This window comes from Schistocerca gregaria, unplaced genomic scaffold (assembly GCF_023897955.1).
Source record: "Schistocerca gregaria isolate iqSchGreg1 unplaced genomic scaffold, iqSchGreg1.2 ptg000850l, whole genome shotgun sequence".
In the NCBI taxonomy this organism is placed as follows: Eukaryota; Metazoa; Arthropoda; class Insecta; order Orthoptera; family Acrididae; genus Schistocerca; species Schistocerca gregaria.
Window position 1 is genome coordinate 54,245 of NW_026062212.1, and position 17,336 is coordinate 71,580.

The 17,336-nt window shown below is 46.6% G+C and overlaps 30 non-coding genes across 30 annotated transcripts; all 30 read left to right on the plus strand.

The window, feature by feature from the left end:
• The first annotated feature begins 209 nt into the window (after window positions 1–209).
• On the plus strand, window positions 210–282 carry Trnar-ccu (transfer RNA arginine (anticodon CCU)). Its single transcript has one exon. It is a non-coding gene; the product is annotated as a tRNA-Arg (tRNA).
• Window positions 283–784: 502 nt separating this feature from the next.
• On the plus strand, window positions 785–857 carry Trnar-ccu (transfer RNA arginine (anticodon CCU)). The gene has a single exon. It is a non-coding gene; the product is annotated as a tRNA-Arg (tRNA).
• Window positions 858–1,359: 502 nt separating this feature from the next.
• Trnar-ccu (transfer RNA arginine (anticodon CCU)) lies at window positions 1,360–1,432 on the plus strand. The gene has a single exon. It is a non-coding gene; the product is annotated as a tRNA-Arg (tRNA).
• Window positions 1,433–1,934: 502 nt separating this feature from the next.
• Trnar-ccu (transfer RNA arginine (anticodon CCU)) lies at window positions 1,935–2,007 on the plus strand. Its single transcript has one exon. It is a non-coding gene; the product is annotated as a tRNA-Arg (tRNA).
• A 502-nt stretch (window positions 2,008–2,509) lies between these two features.
• On the plus strand, window positions 2,510–2,582 carry Trnar-ccu (transfer RNA arginine (anticodon CCU)). Its single transcript has one exon. It is a non-coding gene; the product is annotated as a tRNA-Arg (tRNA).
• A 502-nt stretch (window positions 2,583–3,084) lies between these two features.
• Window positions 3,085–3,157, plus strand: Trnar-ccu (transfer RNA arginine (anticodon CCU)). Its single transcript has one exon. It is a non-coding gene; the product is annotated as a tRNA-Arg (tRNA).
• Window positions 3,158–3,659: 502 nt separating this feature from the next.
• Window positions 3,660–3,732, plus strand: Trnar-ccu (transfer RNA arginine (anticodon CCU)). Its single transcript has one exon. It is a non-coding gene; the product is annotated as a tRNA-Arg (tRNA).
• Window positions 3,733–4,234: 502 nt separating this feature from the next.
• Trnar-ccu (transfer RNA arginine (anticodon CCU)) lies at window positions 4,235–4,307 on the plus strand. Its single transcript has one exon. It is a non-coding gene; the product is annotated as a tRNA-Arg (tRNA).
• A 502-nt stretch (window positions 4,308–4,809) lies between these two features.
• Window positions 4,810–4,882, plus strand: Trnar-ccu (transfer RNA arginine (anticodon CCU)). Its single transcript has one exon. It is a non-coding gene; the product is annotated as a tRNA-Arg (tRNA).
• Window positions 4,883–5,384: 502 nt separating this feature from the next.
• Window positions 5,385–5,457, plus strand: Trnar-ccu (transfer RNA arginine (anticodon CCU)). Its single transcript has one exon. It is a non-coding gene; the product is annotated as a tRNA-Arg (tRNA).
• A 502-nt stretch (window positions 5,458–5,959) lies between these two features.
• Window positions 5,960–6,032, plus strand: Trnar-ccu (transfer RNA arginine (anticodon CCU)). Its single transcript has one exon. It is a non-coding gene; the product is annotated as a tRNA-Arg (tRNA).
• A 502-nt stretch (window positions 6,033–6,534) lies between these two features.
• Window positions 6,535–6,607, plus strand: Trnar-ccu (transfer RNA arginine (anticodon CCU)). The gene has a single exon. It is a non-coding gene; the product is annotated as a tRNA-Arg (tRNA).
• Window positions 6,608–7,109: 502 nt separating this feature from the next.
• Trnar-ccu (transfer RNA arginine (anticodon CCU)) lies at window positions 7,110–7,182 on the plus strand. The gene has a single exon. It is a non-coding gene; the product is annotated as a tRNA-Arg (tRNA).
• Window positions 7,183–7,684: 502 nt separating this feature from the next.
• Window positions 7,685–7,757, plus strand: Trnar-ccu (transfer RNA arginine (anticodon CCU)). The gene has a single exon. It is a non-coding gene; the product is annotated as a tRNA-Arg (tRNA).
• A 502-nt stretch (window positions 7,758–8,259) lies between these two features.
• Window positions 8,260–8,332, plus strand: Trnar-ccu (transfer RNA arginine (anticodon CCU)). The gene has a single exon. It is a non-coding gene; the product is annotated as a tRNA-Arg (tRNA).
• A 502-nt stretch (window positions 8,333–8,834) lies between these two features.
• Trnar-ccu (transfer RNA arginine (anticodon CCU)) lies at window positions 8,835–8,907 on the plus strand. Its single transcript has one exon. It is a non-coding gene; the product is annotated as a tRNA-Arg (tRNA).
• A 502-nt stretch (window positions 8,908–9,409) lies between these two features.
• Window positions 9,410–9,482, plus strand: Trnar-ccu (transfer RNA arginine (anticodon CCU)). Its single transcript has one exon. It is a non-coding gene; the product is annotated as a tRNA-Arg (tRNA).
• A 502-nt stretch (window positions 9,483–9,984) lies between these two features.
• Trnar-ccu (transfer RNA arginine (anticodon CCU)) lies at window positions 9,985–10,057 on the plus strand. The gene has a single exon. It is a non-coding gene; the product is annotated as a tRNA-Arg (tRNA).
• A 502-nt stretch (window positions 10,058–10,559) lies between these two features.
• Window positions 10,560–10,632, plus strand: Trnar-ccu (transfer RNA arginine (anticodon CCU)). Its single transcript has one exon. It is a non-coding gene; the product is annotated as a tRNA-Arg (tRNA).
• Window positions 10,633–11,134: 502 nt separating this feature from the next.
• On the plus strand, window positions 11,135–11,207 carry Trnar-ccu (transfer RNA arginine (anticodon CCU)). The gene has a single exon. It is a non-coding gene; the product is annotated as a tRNA-Arg (tRNA).
• Window positions 11,208–11,709: 502 nt separating this feature from the next.
• On the plus strand, window positions 11,710–11,782 carry Trnar-ccu (transfer RNA arginine (anticodon CCU)). Its single transcript has one exon. It is a non-coding gene; the product is annotated as a tRNA-Arg (tRNA).
• A 502-nt stretch (window positions 11,783–12,284) lies between these two features.
• Trnar-ccu (transfer RNA arginine (anticodon CCU)) lies at window positions 12,285–12,357 on the plus strand. Its single transcript has one exon. It is a non-coding gene; the product is annotated as a tRNA-Arg (tRNA).
• A 502-nt stretch (window positions 12,358–12,859) lies between these two features.
• Trnar-ccu (transfer RNA arginine (anticodon CCU)) lies at window positions 12,860–12,932 on the plus strand. Its single transcript has one exon. It is a non-coding gene; the product is annotated as a tRNA-Arg (tRNA).
• A 502-nt stretch (window positions 12,933–13,434) lies between these two features.
• Window positions 13,435–13,507, plus strand: Trnar-ccu (transfer RNA arginine (anticodon CCU)). The gene has a single exon. It is a non-coding gene; the product is annotated as a tRNA-Arg (tRNA).
• Window positions 13,508–14,009: 502 nt separating this feature from the next.
• On the plus strand, window positions 14,010–14,082 carry Trnar-ccu (transfer RNA arginine (anticodon CCU)). Its single transcript has one exon. It is a non-coding gene; the product is annotated as a tRNA-Arg (tRNA).
• Window positions 14,083–14,584: 502 nt separating this feature from the next.
• On the plus strand, window positions 14,585–14,657 carry Trnar-ccu (transfer RNA arginine (anticodon CCU)). The gene has a single exon. It is a non-coding gene; the product is annotated as a tRNA-Arg (tRNA).
• A 502-nt stretch (window positions 14,658–15,159) lies between these two features.
• Window positions 15,160–15,232, plus strand: Trnar-ccu (transfer RNA arginine (anticodon CCU)). The gene has a single exon. It is a non-coding gene; the product is annotated as a tRNA-Arg (tRNA).
• A 502-nt stretch (window positions 15,233–15,734) lies between these two features.
• Window positions 15,735–15,807, plus strand: Trnar-ccu (transfer RNA arginine (anticodon CCU)). Its single transcript has one exon. It is a non-coding gene; the product is annotated as a tRNA-Arg (tRNA).
• Window positions 15,808–16,309: 502 nt separating this feature from the next.
• Trnar-ccu (transfer RNA arginine (anticodon CCU)) lies at window positions 16,310–16,382 on the plus strand. The gene has a single exon. It is a non-coding gene; the product is annotated as a tRNA-Arg (tRNA).
• A 502-nt stretch (window positions 16,383–16,884) lies between these two features.
• On the plus strand, window positions 16,885–16,957 carry Trnar-ccu (transfer RNA arginine (anticodon CCU)). The gene has a single exon. It is a non-coding gene; the product is annotated as a tRNA-Arg (tRNA).
• Window positions 16,958–17,336: the final 379 nt, after the last annotated feature.

Sequence of the window (17,336 nt, forward strand, 5' to 3'; positions counted from 1 at the left end):
TTCAGATACGCTACAGCCTAAGGCGGCAGGTATAAGAATTGCCAGCAGAAAGTAGGTGCATGGACTTCGATACATCTGAGTATGTACATGAACACAAGAAAGGCTCATGCGACGTCCTGACTCTCTGCAGACGTAGGGGAGCGCACCAGGAAGGGTAAACTTCGCAAGTGTTCATTTTAGCAAGCACACCGCCAACACCGCTCCAGCCAGCCTCTGTGGCCTAATGGATAAGGCATCGGTCTCCTAAAGCGGGGATTGTGGGTTCGAGTCCCACCAGAGGTACACGTTTTACTCACTGGGGCAAAATCTCTCTCACCACGTACAGATGTAATAGTTGAGAAAGTTGGCCTTCCTGAGTGTTTACAGGTATCCCAGATATCACGAAGATATGAAAATATGTACTTACTGACTAGCTGAAACGAAACTACGGCCATTATCAATCGAATTCTTAGCTGCGAAAATGTTTCGAAGCGCGATGGCGCTGCGAAAGGAAACGCTATTTTAAAATTACTTGTTGCTAAACAGTATGACACATATGAATAGTCAGTCAACTGTCTTGTGTGCAGGACTTGGAGTTCAGATACGCTACAGCCTAAGGCGGCAGGTATAAGAATTGCCAGCAGAAAGTAGGTGCATGGACTTCGATACATCTGAGTATGTACATGAACACAAGAAAGGCTCATGCGACGTCCTGACTCTCTGCAGACGTAGGGGAGCGCACCAGGAAGGGTAAACTTCGCAAGTGTTCATTTTAGCAAGCACACCGCCAACACCGCTCCAGCCAGCCTCTGTGGCCTAATGGATAAGGCATCGGTCTCCTAAACCGGGGATTGTGGGTTCGAGTCCCACCAGAGGTACACGTTTTACTCACTGGGGCAAAATCTCTCTCACCACGTACAGATGTAATAGTTGAGAAAGTTGGCCTTCCTGAGTGTTTACAGGTATCCCAGATATCACGAAGATATGAAAATATGCACTTACTGACTAGCTGAAACGAAACTACGGCCATTATCAATCGAATTCTTAGCTGCGAAAATGTTTCGAAGCGCGATGGCGCTGCGAAAGGAAACGCTATTTTAAAATTACTTGTTGCTAAACAGTATGACACATATGAATAGTCAGTCAACTGTCTTGTGTGCAGGACTTGGAGTTCAGATACGCTACAGCCTAAGGCGGCAGGTATAAGAATTGCCAGCAGAAAGTAGGTGCATGGACTTCGATACATCTGAGTATGTACATGAACACAAGAAAGGCTCATGCGACGTCCTGACTCTCTGCAGACGTAGGGGAGCGCACCAGGAAGGGTAAACTTCGCAAGTGTTCATTTTAGCAAGCACACCGCCAACACCGCTCCAGCCAGCCTCTGTGGCCTAATGGATAAGGCATCGGTCTCCTAAACCGGGGATTGTGGGTTCGAGTCCCACCAGAGGTACACGTTTTACTCACTGGGGCAAAATCTCTCTCACCACGTACAGATGTAATAGTTGAGAAAGTTGGCCTTCCTGAGTGTTTACAGGTATCCCAGATATCACGAAGATATGAAAATATGCACTTACTGACTAGCTGAAACGAAACTACGGCCATTATCAATCGAATTCTTAGCTGCGAAAATGTTTCGAAGCGCGATGGCGCTGCGAAAGGAAACGCTATTTTAAAATTACTTGTTGCTAAACAGTATGACACATATGAATAGTCAGTCAACTGTCTTGTGTGCAGGACTTGGAGTTCAGATACGCTACAGCCTAAGGCGGCAGGTATAAGAATTGCCAGCAGAAAGTAGGTGCATGGACTTCGATACATCTGAGTATGTACATGAACACAAGAAAGGCTCATGCGACGTCCTGACTCTCTGCAGACGTAGGGGAGCGCACCAGGAAGGGTAAACTTCGCAAGTGTTCATTTTAGCAAGCACACCGCCAACACCGCTCCAGCCAGCCTCTGTGGCCTAATGGATAAGGCATCGGTCTCCTAAACCGGGGATTGTGGGTTCGAGTCCCACCAGAGGTACACGTTTTACTCACTGGGGCAAAATCTCTCTCACCACGTACAGATGTAATAGTTGAGAAAGTTGGCCTTCCTGAGTGTTTACAGGTATCCCAGATATCACGAAGATATGAAAATATGCACTTACTGACTAGCTGAAACGAAACTACGGCCATTATCAATCGAATTCTTAGCTGCGAAAATGTTTCGAAGCGCGATGGCGCTGCGAAAGGAAACGCTATTTTAAAATTACTTGTTGCTAAACAGTATGACACATATGAATAGTCAGTCAACTGTCTTGTGTGCAGGACTTGGAGTTCAGATACGCTACAGCCTAAGGCGGCAGGTATAAGAATTGCCAGCAGAAAGTAGGTGCATGGACTTCGATACATCTGAGTATGTACATGAACACAAGAAAGGCTCATGCGACGTCCTGACTCTCTGCAGACGTAGGGGAGCGCACCAGGAAGGGTAAACTTCGCAAGTGTTCATTTTAGCAAGCACACCGCCAACACCGCTCCAGCCAGCCTCTGTGGCCTAATGGATAAGGCATCGGTCTCCTAAACCGGGGATTGTGGGTTCGAGTCCCACCAGAGGTACACGTTTTACTCACTGGGGCAAAATCTCTCTCACCACGTACAGATGTAATAGTTGAGAAAGTTGGCCTTCCTGAGTGTTTACAGGTATCCCAGATATCACGAAGATATGAAAATATGCACTTACTGACTAGCTGAAACGAAACTACGGCCATTATCAATCGAATTCTTAGCTGCGAAAATGTTTCGAAGCGCGATGGCGCTGCGAAAGGAAACGCTATTTTAAAATTACTTGTTGCTAAACAGTATGACACATATGAATAGTCAGTCAACTGTCTTGTGTGCAGGACTTGGAGTTCAGATACGCTACAGCCTAAGGCGGCAGGTATAAGAATTGCCAGCAGAAAGTAGGTGCATGGACTTCGATACATCTGAGTATGTACATGAACACAAGAAAGGCTCATGCGACGTCCTGACTCTCTGCAGACGTAGGGGAGCGCACCAGGAAGGGTAAACTTCGCAAGTGTTCATTTTAGCAAGCACACCGCCAACACCGCTCCAGCCAGCCTCTGTGGCCTAATGGATAAGGCATCGGTCTCCTAAACCGGGGATTGTGGGTTCGAGTCCCACCAGAGGTACACGTTTTACTCACTGGGGCAAAATCTCTCTCACCACGTACAGATGTAATAGTTGAGAAAGTTGGCCTTCCTGAGTGTTTACAGGTATCCCAGATATCACGAAGATATGAAAATATGCACTTACTGACTAGCTGAAACGAAACTACGGCCATTATCAATCGAATTCTTAGCTGCGAAAATGTTTCGAAGCGCGATGGCGCTGCGAAAGGAAACGCTATTTTAAAATTACTTGTTGCTAAACAGTATGACACATATGAATAGTCAGTCAACTGTCTTGTGTGCAGGACTTGGAGTTCAGATACGCTACAGCCTAAGGCGGCAGGTATAAGAATTGCCAGCAGAAAGTAGGTGCATGGACTTCGATACATCTGAGTATGTACATGAACACAAGAAAGGCTCATGCGACGTCCTGACTCTCTGCAGACGTAGGGGAGCGCACCAGGAAGGGTAAACTTCGCAAGTGTTCATTTTAGCAAGCACACCGCCAACACCGCTCCAGCCAGCCTCTGTGGCCTAATGGATAAGGCATCGGTCTCCTAAAGCGGGGATTGTGGGTTCGAGTCCCACCAGAGGTACACGTTTTACTCACTGGGGCAAAATCTCTCTCACCACGTACAGATGTAATAGTTGAGAAAGTTGGCCTTCCTGAGTGTTTACAGGTATCCCAGATATCACGAAGATATGAAAATATGCACTTACTGACTAGCTGAAACGAAACTACGGCCATTATCAATCGAATTCTTAGCTGCGAAAATGTTTCGAAGCGCGATGGCGCTGCGAAAGGAAACGCTATTTTAAAATTACTTGTTGCTAAACAGTATGACACATATGAATAGTCAGTCAACTGTCTTGTGTGCAGGACTTGGAGTTCAGATACGCTACAGCCTAAGGCGGCAGGTATAAGAATTGCCAGCAGAAAGTAGGTGCATGGACTTCGATACATCTGAGTATGTACATGAACACAAGAAAGGCTCATGCGACGTCCTGACTCTCTGCAGACGTAGGGGAGCGCACCAGGAAGGGTAAACTTCGCAAGTGTTCATTTTAGCAAGCACACCGCCAACACCGCTCCAGCCAGCCTCTGTGGCCTAATGGATAAGGCATCGGTCTCCTAAACCGGGGATTGTGGGTTCGAGTCCCACCAGAGGTACACGTTTTACTCACTGGGGCAAAATCTCTCTCACCACGTACAGATGTAATAGTTGAGAAAGTTGGCCTTCCTGAGTGTTTACAGGTATCCCAGATATCACGAAGATATGAAAATATGCACTTACTGACTAGCTGAAACGAAACTACGGCCATTATCAATCGAATTCTTAGCTGCGAAAATGTTTCGAAGCGCGATGGCGCTGCGAAAGGAAACGCTATTTTAAAATTACTTGTTGCTAAACAGTATGACACATATGAATAGTCAGTCAACTGTCTTGTGTGCAGGACTTGGAGTTCAGATACGCTACAGCCTAAGGCGGCAGGTATAAGAATTGCCAGCAGAAAGTAGGTGCATGGACTTCGATACATCTGAGTATGTACATGAACACAAGAAAGGCTCATGCGACGTCCTGACTCTCTGCAGACGTAGGGGAGCGCACCAGGAAGGGTAAACTTCGCAAGTGTTCATTTTAGCAAGCACACCGCCAACACCGCTCCAGCCAGCCTCTGTGGCCTAATGGATAAGGCATCGGTCTCCTAAACCGGGGATTGTGGGTTCGAGTCCCACCAGAGGTACACGTTTTACTCACTGGGGCAAAATCTCTCTCACCACGTACAGATGTAATAGTTGAGAAAGTTGGCCTTCCTGAGTGTTTACAGGTATCCCAGATATCACGAAGATATGAAAATATGCACTTACTGACTAGCTGAAACGAAACTACGGCCATTATCAATCGAATTCTTAGCTGCGAAAATGTTTCGAAGCGCGATGGCGCTGCGAAAGGAAACGCTATTTTAAAATTACTTGTTGCTAAACAGTATGACACATATGAATAGTCAGTCAACTGTCTTGTGTGCAGGACTTGGAGTTCAGATACGCTACAGCCTAAGGCGGCAGGTATAAGAATTGCCAGCAGAAAGTAGGTGCATGGACTTCGATACATCTGAGTATGTACATGAACACAAGAAAGGCTCATGCGACGTCCTGACTCTCTGCAGACGTAGGGGAGCGCACCAGGAAGGGTAAACTTCGCAAGTGTTCATTTTAGCAAGCACACCGCCAACACCGCTCCAGCCAGCCTCTGTGGCCTAATGGATAAGGCATCGGTCTCCTAAACCGGGGATTGTGGGTTCGAGTCCCACCAGAGGTACACGTTTTACTCACTGGGGCAAAATCTCTCTCACCACGTACAGATGTAATAGTTGAGAAAGTTGGCCTTCCTGAGTGTTTACAGGTATCCCAGATATCACGAAGATATGAAAATATGCACTTACTGACTAGCTGAAACGAAACTACGGCCATTATCAATCGAATTCTTAGCTGCGAAAATGTTTCGAAGCGCGATGGCGCTGCGAAAGGAAACGCTATTTTAAAATTACTTGTTGCTAAACAGTATGACACATATGAATAGTCAGTCAACTGTCTTGTGTGCAGGACTTGGAGTTCAGATACGCTACAGCCTAAGGCGGCAGGTATAAGAATTGCCAGCAGAAAGTAGGTGCATGGACTTCGATACATCTGAGTATGTACATGAACACAAGAAAGGCTCATGCGACGTCCTGACTCTCTGCAGACGTAGGGGAGCGCACCAGGAAGGGTAAACTTCGCAAGTGTTCATTTTAGCAAGCACACCGCCAACACCGCTCCAGCCAGCCTCTGTGGCCTAATGGATAAGGCATCGGTCTCCTAAACTGGGGATTGTGGGTTCGAGTCCCACCAGAGGTACACGTTTTACTCACTGGGGCAAAATCTCTCTCACCACGTACAGATGTAATAGTTGAGAAAGTTGGCCTTCCTGAGTGTTTACAGGTATCCCAGATATCACGAAGATATGAAAATATGCACTTACTGACTAGCTGAAACGAAACTACGGCCATTATCAATCGAATTCTTAGCTGCGAAAATGTTTCGAAGCGCGATGGCGCTGCGAAAGGAAACGCTATTTTAAAATTACTTGTTGCTAAACAGTATGACACATATGAATAGTCAGTCAACTGTCTTGTGTGCAGGACTTGGAGTTCAGATACGCTACAGCCTAAGGCGGCAGGTATAAGAATTGCCAGCAGAAAGTAGGTGCATGGACTTCGATACATCTGAGTATGTACATGAACACAAGAAAGGCTCATGCGACGTCCTGACTCTCTGCAGACGTAGGGGAGCGCACCAGGAAGGGTAAACTTCGCAAGTGTTCATTTTAGCAAGCACACCGCCAACACCGCTCCAGCCAGCCTCTGTGGCCTAATGGATAAGGCATCGGTCTCCTAAACCGGGGATTGTGGGTTCGAGTCCCACCAGAGGTACACGTTTTACTCACTGGGGCAAAATCTCTCTCACCACGTACAGATGTAATAGTTGAGAAAGTTGGCCTTCCTGAGTGTTTACAGGTATCCCAGATATCACGAAGATATGAAAATATGCACTTACTGACTAGCTGAAACGAAACTACGGCCATTATCAATCGAATTCTTAGCTGCGAAAATGTTTCGAAGCGCGATGGCGCTGCGAAAGGAAACGCTATTTTAAAATTACTTGTTGCTAAACAGTATGACACATATGAATAGTCAGTCAACTGTCTTGTGTGCAGGACTTGGAGTTCAGATACGCTACAGCCTAAGGCGGCAGGTATAAGAATTGCCAGCAGAAAGTAGGTGCATGGACTTCGATACATCTGAGTATGTACATGAACACAAGAAAGGCTCATGCGACGTCCTGACTCTCTGCAGACGTAGGGGAGCGCACCAGGAAGGGTAAACTTCGCAAGTGTTCATTTTAGCAAGCACACCGCCAACACCGCTCCAGCCAGCCTCTGTGGCCTAATGGATAAGGCATCGGTCTCCTAAACCGGGGATTGTGGGTTCGAGTCCCACCAGAGGTACACGTTTTACTCACTGGGGCAAAATCTCTCTCACCACGTACAGATGTAATAGTTGAGAAAGTTGGCCTTCCTGAGTGTTTACAGGTATCCCAGATATCACGAAGATATGAAAATATGCACTTACTGACTAGCTGAAACGAAACTACGGCCATTATCAATCGAATTCTTAGCTGCGAAAATGTTTCGAAGCGCGATGGCGCTGCGAAAGGAAACGCTATTTTAAAATTACTTGTTGCTAAACAGTATGACACATATGAATAGTCAGTCAACTGTCTTGTGTGCAGGACTTGGAGTTCAGATACGCTACAGCCTAAGGCGGCAGGTATAAGAATTGCCAGCAGAAAGTAGGTGCATGGACTTCGATACATCTGAGTATGTACATGAACACAAGAAAGGCTCATGCGACGTCCTGACTCTCTGCAGACGTAGGGGAGCGCACCAGGAAGGGTAAACTTCGCAAGTGTTCATTTTAGCAAGCACACCGCCAACACCGCTCCAGCCAGCCTCTGTGGCCTAATGGATAAGGCATCGGTCTCCTAAACCGGGGATTGTGGGTTCGAGTCCCACCAGAGGTACACGTTTTACTCACTGGGGCAAAATCTCTCTCACCACGTACAGATGTAATAGTTGAGAAAGTTGGCCTTCCTGAGTGTTTACAGGTATCCCAGATATCACGAAGATATGAAAATATGCACTTACTGACTAGCTGAAACGAAACTACGGCCATTATCAATCGAATTCTTAGCTGCGAAAATGTTTCGAAGCGCGATGGCGCTGCGAAAGGAAACGCTATTTTAAAATTACTTGTTACTAAACAGTATGACACATATGAATAGTCAGTCAACTGTCTTGTGTGCAGGACTTGGAGTTCAGATACGCTACAGCCTAAGGCGGCAGGTATAAGAATTGCCAGCAGAAAGTAGGTGCATGGACTTCGATACATCTGAGTATGTACATGAACACAAGAAAGGCTCATGCGACGTCCTGACTCTCTGCAGACGTAGGGGAGCGCACCAGGAAGGGTAAACTTCGCAAGTGTTCATTTTAGCAAGCACACCGCCAACACCGCTCCAGCCAGCCTCTGTGGCCTAATGGATAAGGCATCGGTCTCCTAAACCGGGGATTGTGGGTTCGAGTCCCACCAGAGGTACACGTTTTACTCACTGGGGCAAAATCTCTCTCACCACGTACAGATGTAATAGTTGAGAAAGTTGGCCTTCCTGAGTGTTTACAGGTATCCCAGATATCACGAAGATATGAAAATATGCACTTACTGACTAGCTGAAACGAAACTACGGCCATTATCAATCGAATTCTTAGCTGCGAAAATGTTTCGAAGCGCGATGGCGCTGCGAAAGGAAACGCTATTTTAAAATTACTTGTTGCTAAACAGTATGACACATATGAATAGTCAGTCAACTGTCTTGTGTGCAGGACTTGGAGTTCAGATACGCTACAGCCTAAGGCGGCAGGTATAAGAATTGCCAGCAGAAAGTAGGTGCATGGACTTCGATACATCTGAGTATGTACATGAACACAAGAAAGGCTCATGCGACGTCCTGACTCTCTGCAGACGTAGGGGAGCGCACCAGGAAGGGTAAACTTCGCAAGTGTTCATTTTAGCAAGCACACCGCCAACACCGCTCCAGCCAGCCTCTGTGGCCTAATGGATAAGGCATCGGTCTCCTAAACCGGGGATTGTGGGTTCGAGTCCCACCAGAGGTACACGTTTTACTCACTGGGGCAAAATCTCTCTCACCACGTACAGATGTAATAGTTGAGAAAGTTGGCCTTCCTGAGTGTTTACAGGTATCCCAGATATCACGAAGATATGAAAATATGCACTTACTGACTAGCTGAAACGAAACTACGGCCATTATCAATCGAATTCTTAGCTGCGAAAATGTTTCGAAGCGCGATGGCGCTGCGAAAGGAAACGCTATTTTAAAATTACTTGTTGCTAAACAGTATGACACATATGAATAGTCAGTCAACTGTCTTGTGTGCAGGACTTGGAGTTCAGATACGCTACAGCCTAAGGCGGCAGGTATAAGAATTGCCAGCAGAAAGTAGGTGCATGGACTTCGATACATCTGAGTATGTACATGAACACAAGAAAGGCTCATGCGACGTCCTGACTCTCTGCAGACGTAGGGGAGCGCACCAGGAAGGGTAAACTTCGCAAGTGTTCATTTTAGCAAGCACACCGCCAACACCGCTCCAGCCAGCCTCTGTGGCCTAATGGATAAGGCATCGGTCTCCTAAACCGGGGATTGTGGGTTCGAGTCCCACCAGAGGTACACGTTTTACTCACTGGGGCAAAATCTCTCTCACCACGTACAGATGTAATAGTTGAGAAAGTTGGCCTTCCTGAGTGTTTACAGGTATCCCAGATATCACGAAGATATGAAAATATGCACTTACTGACTAGCTGAAACGAAACTACGGCCATTATCAATCGAATTCTTAGCTGCGAAAATGTTTCGAAGCGCGATGGCGCTGCGAAAGGAAACGCTATTTTAAAATTACTTGTTGCTAAACAGTATGACACATATGAATAGTCAGTCAACTGTCTTGTGTGCAGGACTTGGAGTTCAGATACGCTACAGCCTAAGGCGGCAGGTATAAGAATTGCCAGCAGAAAGTAGGTGCATGGACTTCGATACATCTGAGTATGTACATGAACACAAGAAAGGCTCATGCGACGTCCTGACTCTCTGCAGACGTAGGGGAGCGCACCAGGAAGGGTAAACTTCGCAAGTGTTCATTTTAGCAAGCACACCGCCAACACCGCTCCAGCCAGCCTCTGTGGCCTAATGGATAAGGCATCGGTCTCCTAAACCGGGGATTGTGGGTTCGAGTCCCACCAGAGGTACACGTTTTACTCACTGGGGCAAAATCTCTCTCACCACGTACAGATGTAATAGTTGAGAAAGTTGGCCTTCCTGAGTGTTTACAGGTATCCCAGATATCACGAAGATATGAAAATATGCACTTACTGACTAGCTGAAACGAAACTACGGCCATTATCAATCGAATTCTTAGCTGCGAAAATGTTTCGAAGCGCGATGGCGCTGCGAAAGGAAACGCTATTTTAAAATTACTTGTTGCTAAACAGTATGACACATATGAATAGTCAGTCAACTGTCTTGTGTGCAGGACTTGGAGTTCAGATACGCTACAGCCTAAGGCGGCAGGTATAAGAATTGCCAGCAGAAAGTAGGTGCATGGACTTCGATACATCTGAGTATGTACATGAACACAAGAAAGGCTCATGCGACGTCCTGACTCTCTGCAGACGTAGGGGAGCGCACCAGGAAGGGTAAACTTCGCAAGTGTTCATTTTAGCAAGCACACCGCCAACACCGCTCCAGCCAGCCTCTGTGGCCTAATGGATAAGGCATCGGTCTCCTAAACCGGGGATTGTGGGTTCGAGTCCCACCAGAGGTACACGTTTTACTCACTGGGGCAAAATCTCTCTCACCACGTACAGATGTAATAGTTGAGAAAGTTGGCCTTCCTGAGTGTTTACAGGTATCCCAGATATCACGAAGATATGAAAATATGCACTTACTGACTAGCTGAAACGAAACTACGGCCATTATCAATCGAATTCTTAGCTGCGAAAATGTTTCGAAGCGCGATGGCGCTGCGAAAGGAAACGCTATTTTAAAATTACTTGTTGCTAAACAGTATGACACATATGAATAGTCAGTCAACTGTCTTGTGTGCAGGACTTGGAGTTCAGATACGCTACAGCCTAAGGCGGCAGGTATAAGAATTGCCAGCAGAAAGTAGGTGCATGGACTTCGATACATCTGAGTATGTACATGAACACAAGAAAGGCTCATGCGACGTCCTGACTCTCTGCAGACGTAGGGGAGCGCACCAGGAAGGGTAAACTTCGCAAGTGTTCATTTTAGCAAGCACACCGCCAACACCGCTCCAGCCAGCCTCTGTGGCCTAATGGATAAGGCATCGGTCTCCTAAACCGGGGATTGTGGGTTCGAGTCCCACCAGAGGTACACGTTTTACTCACTGGGGCAAAATCTCTCTCACCACGTACAGATGTAATAGTTGAGAAAGTTGGCCTTCCTGAGTGTTTACAGGTATCCCAGATATCACGAAGATATGAAAATATGCACTTACTGACTAGCTGAAACGAAACTACGGCCATTATCAATCGAATTCTTAGCTGCGAAAATGTTTCGAAGCGCGATGGCGCTGCGAAAGGAAACGCTATTTTAAAATTACTTGTTGCTAAACAGTATGACACATATGAATAGTCAGTCAACTGTCTTGTGTGCAGGACTTGGAGTTCAGATACGCTACAGCCTAAGGCGGCAGGTATAAGAATTGCCAGCAGAAAGTAGGTGCATGGACTTCGATACATCTGAGTATGTACATGAACACAAGAAAGGCTCATGCGACGTCCTGACTCTCTGCAGACGTAGGGGAGCGCACCAGGAAGGGTAAACTTCGCAAGTGTTCATTTTAGCAAGCACACCGCCAACACCGCTCCAGCCAGCCTCTGTGGCCTAATGGATAAGGCATCGGTCTCCTAAACCGGGGATTGTGGGTTCGAGTCCCACCAGAGGTACACGTTTTACTCACTGGGGCAAAATCTCTCTCACCACGTACAGATGTAATAGTTGAGAAAGTTGGCCTTCCTGAGTGTTTACAGGTATCCCAGATATCACGAAGATATGAAAATATGCACTTACTGACTAGCTGAAACGAAACTACGGCCATTATCAATCGAATTCTTAGCTGCGAAAATGTTTCGAAGCGCGATGGCGCTGCGAAAGGAAACGCTATTTTAAAATTACTTGTTGCTAAACAGTATGACACATATGAATAGTCAGTCAACTGTCTTGTGTGCAGGACTTGGAGTTCAGATACGCTACAGCCTAAGGCGGCAGGTATAAGAATTGCCAGCAGAAAGTAGGTGCATGGACTTCGATACATCTGAGTATGTACATGAACACAAGAAAGGCTCATGCGACGTCCTGACTCTCTGCAGACGTAGGGGAGCGCACCAGGAAGGGTAAACTTCGCAAGTGTTCATTTTAGCAAGCACACCGCCAACACCGCTCCAGCCAGCCTCTGTGGCCTAATGGATAAGGCATCGGTCTCCTAAACCGGGGATTGTGGGTTCGAGTCCCACCAGAGGTACACGTTTTACTCACTGGGGCAAAATCTCTCTCACCACGTACAGATGTAATAGTTGAGAAAGTTGGCCTTCCTGAGTGTTTACAGGTATCCCAGATATCACGAAGATATGAAAATATGCACTTACTGACTAGCTGAAACGAAACTACGGCCATTATCAATCGAATTCTTAGCTGCGAAAATGTTTCGAAGCGCGATGGCGCTGCGAAAGGAAACGCTATTTTAAAATTACTTGTTGCTAAACAGTATGACACATATGAATAGTCAGTCAACTGTCTTGTGTGCAGGACTTGGAGTTCAGATACGCTACAGCCTAAGGCGGCAGGTATAAGAATTGCCAGCAGAAAGTAGGTGCATGGACTTCGATACATCTGAGTATGTACATGAACACAAGAAAGGCTCATGCGACGTCCTGACTCTCTGCAGACGTAGGGGAGCGCACCAGGAAGGGTAAACTTCGCAAGTGTTCATTTTAGCAAGCACACCGCCAACACCGCTCCAGCCAGCCTCTGTGGCCTAATGGATAAGGCATCGGTCTCCTAAACCGGGGATTGTGGGTTCGAGTCCCACCAGAGGTACACGTTTTACTCACTGGGGCAAAATCTCTCTCACCACGTACAGATGTAATAGTTGAGAAAGTTGGCCTTCCTGAGTGTTTACAGGTATCCCAGATATCACGAAGATATGAAAATATGCACTTACTGACTAGCTGAAACGAAACTACGGCCATTATCAATCGAATTCTTAGCTGCGAAAATGTTTCGAAGCGCGATGGCGCTGCGAAAGGAAACGCTATTTTAAAATTACTTGTTGCTAAACAGTATGACACATATGAATAGTCAGTCAACTGTCTTGTGTGCAGGACTTGGAGTTCAGATACGCTACAGCCTAAGGCGGCAGGTATAAGAATTGCCAGCAGAAAGTAGGTGCATGGACTTCGATACATCTGAGTATGTACATGAACACAAGAAAGGCTCATGCGACGTCCTGACTCTCTGCAGACGTAGGGGAGCGCACCAGGAAGGGTAAACTTCGCAAGTGTTCATTTTAGCAAGCACACCGCCAACACCGCTCCAGCCAGCCTCTGTGGCCTAATGGATAAGGCATCGGTCTCCTAAACCGGGGATTGTGGGTTCGAGTCCCACCAGAGGTACACGTTTTACTCACTGGGGCAAAATCTCTCTCACCACGTACAGATGTAATAGTTGAGAAAGTTGGCCTTCCTGAGTGTTTACAGGTATCCCAGATATCACGAAGATATGAAAATATGCACTTACTGACTAGCTGAAACGAAACTACGGCCATTATCAATCGAATTCTTAGCTGCGAAAATGTTTCGAAGCGCGATGGCGCTGCGAAAGGAAACGCTATTTTAAAATTACTTGTTGCTAAACAGTATGACACATATGAATAGTCAGTCAACTGTCTTGTGTGCAGGACTTGGAGTTCAGATACGCTACAGCCTAAGGCGGCAGGTATAAGAATTGCCAGCAGAAAGTAGGTGCATGGACTTCGATACATCTGAGTATGTACATGAACACAAGAAAGGCTCATGCGACGTCCTGACTCTCTGCAGACGTAGGGGAGCGCACCAGGAAGGGTAAACTTCGCAAGTGTTCATTTTAGCAAGCACACCGCCAACACCGCTCCAGCCAGCCTCTGTGGCCTAATGGATAAGGCATCGGTCTCCTAAACCGGGGATTGTGGGTTCGAGTCCCACCAGAGGTACACGTTTTACTCACTGGGGCAAAATCTCTCTCACCACGTACAGATGTAATAGTTGAGAAAGTTGGCCTTCCTGAGTGTTTACAGGTATCCCAGATATCACGAAGATATGAAAATATGCACTTACTGACTAGCTGAAACGAAACTACGGCCATTATCAATCGAATTCTTAGCTGCGAAAATGTTTCGAAGCGCGATGGCGCTGCGAAAGGAAACGCTATTTTAAAATTACTTGTTGCTAAACAGTATGACACATATGAATAGTCAGTCAACTGTCTTGTGTGCAGGACTTGGAGTTCAGATACGCTACAGCCTAAGGCGGCAGGTATAAGAATTGCCAGCAGAAAGTAGGTGCATGGACTTCGATACATCTGAGTATGTACATGAACACAAGAAAGGCTCATGCGACGTCCTGACTCTCTGCAGACGTAGGGGAGCGCACCAGGAAGGGTAAACTTCGCAAGTGTTCATTTTAGCAAGCACACCGCCAACACCGCTCCAGCCAGCCTCTGTGGCCTAATGGATAAGGCATCGGTCTCCTAAACCGGGGATTGTGGGTTCGAGTCCCACCAGAGGTACACGTTTTACTCACTGGGGCAAAATCTCTCTCACCACGTACAGATGTAATAGTTGAGAAAGTTGGCCTTCCTGAGTGTTTACAGGTATCCCAGATATCACGAAGATATGAAAATATGCACTTACTGACTAGCTGAAACGAAACTACGGCCATTATCAATCGAATTCTTAGCTGCGAAAATGTTTCGAAGCGCGATGGCGCTGCGAAAGGAAACGCTATTTTAAAATTACTTGTTGCTAAACAGTATGACACATATGAATAGTCAGTCAACTGTCTTGTGTGCAGGACTTGGAGTTCAGATACGCTACAGCCTAAGGCGGCAGGTATAAGAATTGCCAGCAGAAAGTAGGTGCATGGACTTCGATACATCTGAGTATGTACATGAACACAAGAAAGGCTCATGCGACGTCCTGACTCTCTGCAGACGTAGGGGAGCGCACCAGGAAGGGTAAACTTCGCAAGTGTTCATTTTAGCAAGCACACCGCCAACACCGCTCCATCCAGCCTCTGTGGCCTAATGGATAAGGCATCGGTCTCCTAAACCGGGGATTGTGGGTTCGAGTCCCACCAGAGGTACACGTTTTACTCACTGGGGCAAAATCTCTCTCACCACGTACAGATGTAATAGTTGAGAAAGTTGGCCTTCCTGAGTGTTTACAGGTATCCCAGATATCACGAAGATATGAAAATATGCACTTACTGACTAGCTGAAACGAAACTACGGCCATTATCAATCGAATTCTTAGCTGCGAAAATGTTTCGAAGCGCGATGGCGCTGCGAAAGGAAACGCTATTTTAAAATTACTTGTTGCTAAACAGTATGACACATATGAATAGTCAGTCAACTGTCTTGTGTGCAGGACTTGGAGTTCAGATACGCTACAGCCTAAGGCGGCAGGTATAAGAATTGCCAGCAGAAAGTAGGTGCATGGACTTCGATACATCTGAGTATGTACATGAACACAAGAAAGGCTCATGCGACGTCCTGACTCTCTGCAGACGTAGGGGAGCGCACCAGGAAGGGTAAACTTCGCAAGTGTTCATTTTAGCAAGCACACCGCTAACACCGCTCCAGCCAGCCTCTGTGGCCTAATGGATAAGGCATCGGTCTCCTAAACCGGGGATTGTGGGTTCGAGTCCCACCAGAGGTACACGTTTTACTCACTGGGGCAAAATCTCTCTCACCACGTACAGATGTAATAGTTGAGAAAGTTGGCCTTCCTGAGTGTTTACAGGTATCCCAGATATCACGAAGATATGAAAATATGCACTTACTGACTAGCTGAAACGAAACTACGGCCATTATCAATCGAATTCTTAGCTGCGAAAATGTTTCGAAGCGCGATGGCGCTGCGAAAGGAAACGCTATTTTAAAATTACTTGTTGCTAAACAGTATGACACATATGAATAGTCAGTCAACTGTCTTGTGTGCAGGACTTGGAGTTCAGATACGCTACAGCCTAAGGCGGCAGGTATAAGAATTGCCAGCAGAAAGTAGGTGCATGGACTTCGATACATCTGAGTATGTACATGAACACAAGAAAGGCTCATGCGACGTCCTGACTCTCTGCAGACGTAGGGGAGCGCACCAGGAAGGGTAAACTTCGCAAGTGTTCATTTTAGCAAGCACACCGCCAACACCGCTCCAGCCAGCCTCTGTGGCCTAATGGATAAGGCATCGGTCTCCTAAACCGGGGATTGTGGGTTCGAGTCCCACCAGAGGTACACGTTTTACTCACTGGGGCAAAATCTCTCTCACCACGTACAGATGTAATAGTTGAGAAAGTTGGCCTTCCTGAGTGTTTACAGGTATCCCAGATATCACGAAGATATGAAAATATGCACTTACTGACTAGCTGAAACGAAACTACGGCCATTATCAATCGAATTCTTAGCTGCGAAAATGTTTCGAAGCGCGATGGCGCTGCGAAAGGAAACGCTATTTTAAAATTACTTGTTGCTAAACAGTATGACACATATGAATAGTCAGTCAACTGTCTTGTGTGCAGGACTTGGAGTTCAGATACGCTACAGCCTAAGGCGGCAGGTATAAGAATTGCCAGCAGAAAGTAGGTGCATGGACTTCGATACATCTGAGTATGTACATGAACACAAGAAAGGCTCATGCGACGTCCTGACTCTCTGCAGACGTAGGGGAGCGCACCAGGAAGGGTAAACTTCGCAAGTGTTCATTTTAGCAAGCACACCGCCAACACCGCTCCAGCCAGCCTCTGTGGCCTAATGGATAAGGCATCGGTCTCCTAAACCGGGGATTGTGGGTTCGAGTCCCACCAGAGGTACACGTTTTACTCACTGGGGCAAAATCTCTCTCACCACGTACAGATGTAATAGTTGAGAAAGTTGGCCTTCCTGAGTGTTTACAGGTATCCCAGATATCACGAAGATATGAAAATATGCACTTACTGACTAGCTGAAACGAAACTACGGCCATTATCAATCGAATTCTTAGCTGCGAAAATGTTTCGAAGCGCGATGGCGCTGCGAAAGGAAACGCTATTTTAAAATTACTTGTTGCTAAACAGTATGACACATATGAATAGTCAGTCAACTGTCTTGTGTGCAGGACTTGGAGTTCAGATACGCTACAGCCTAAGGCGGCAGGTATAAGAATTGCCAGCAGAAAGTAGGTGCATGGACTTCGATACATCTGAGTATGTA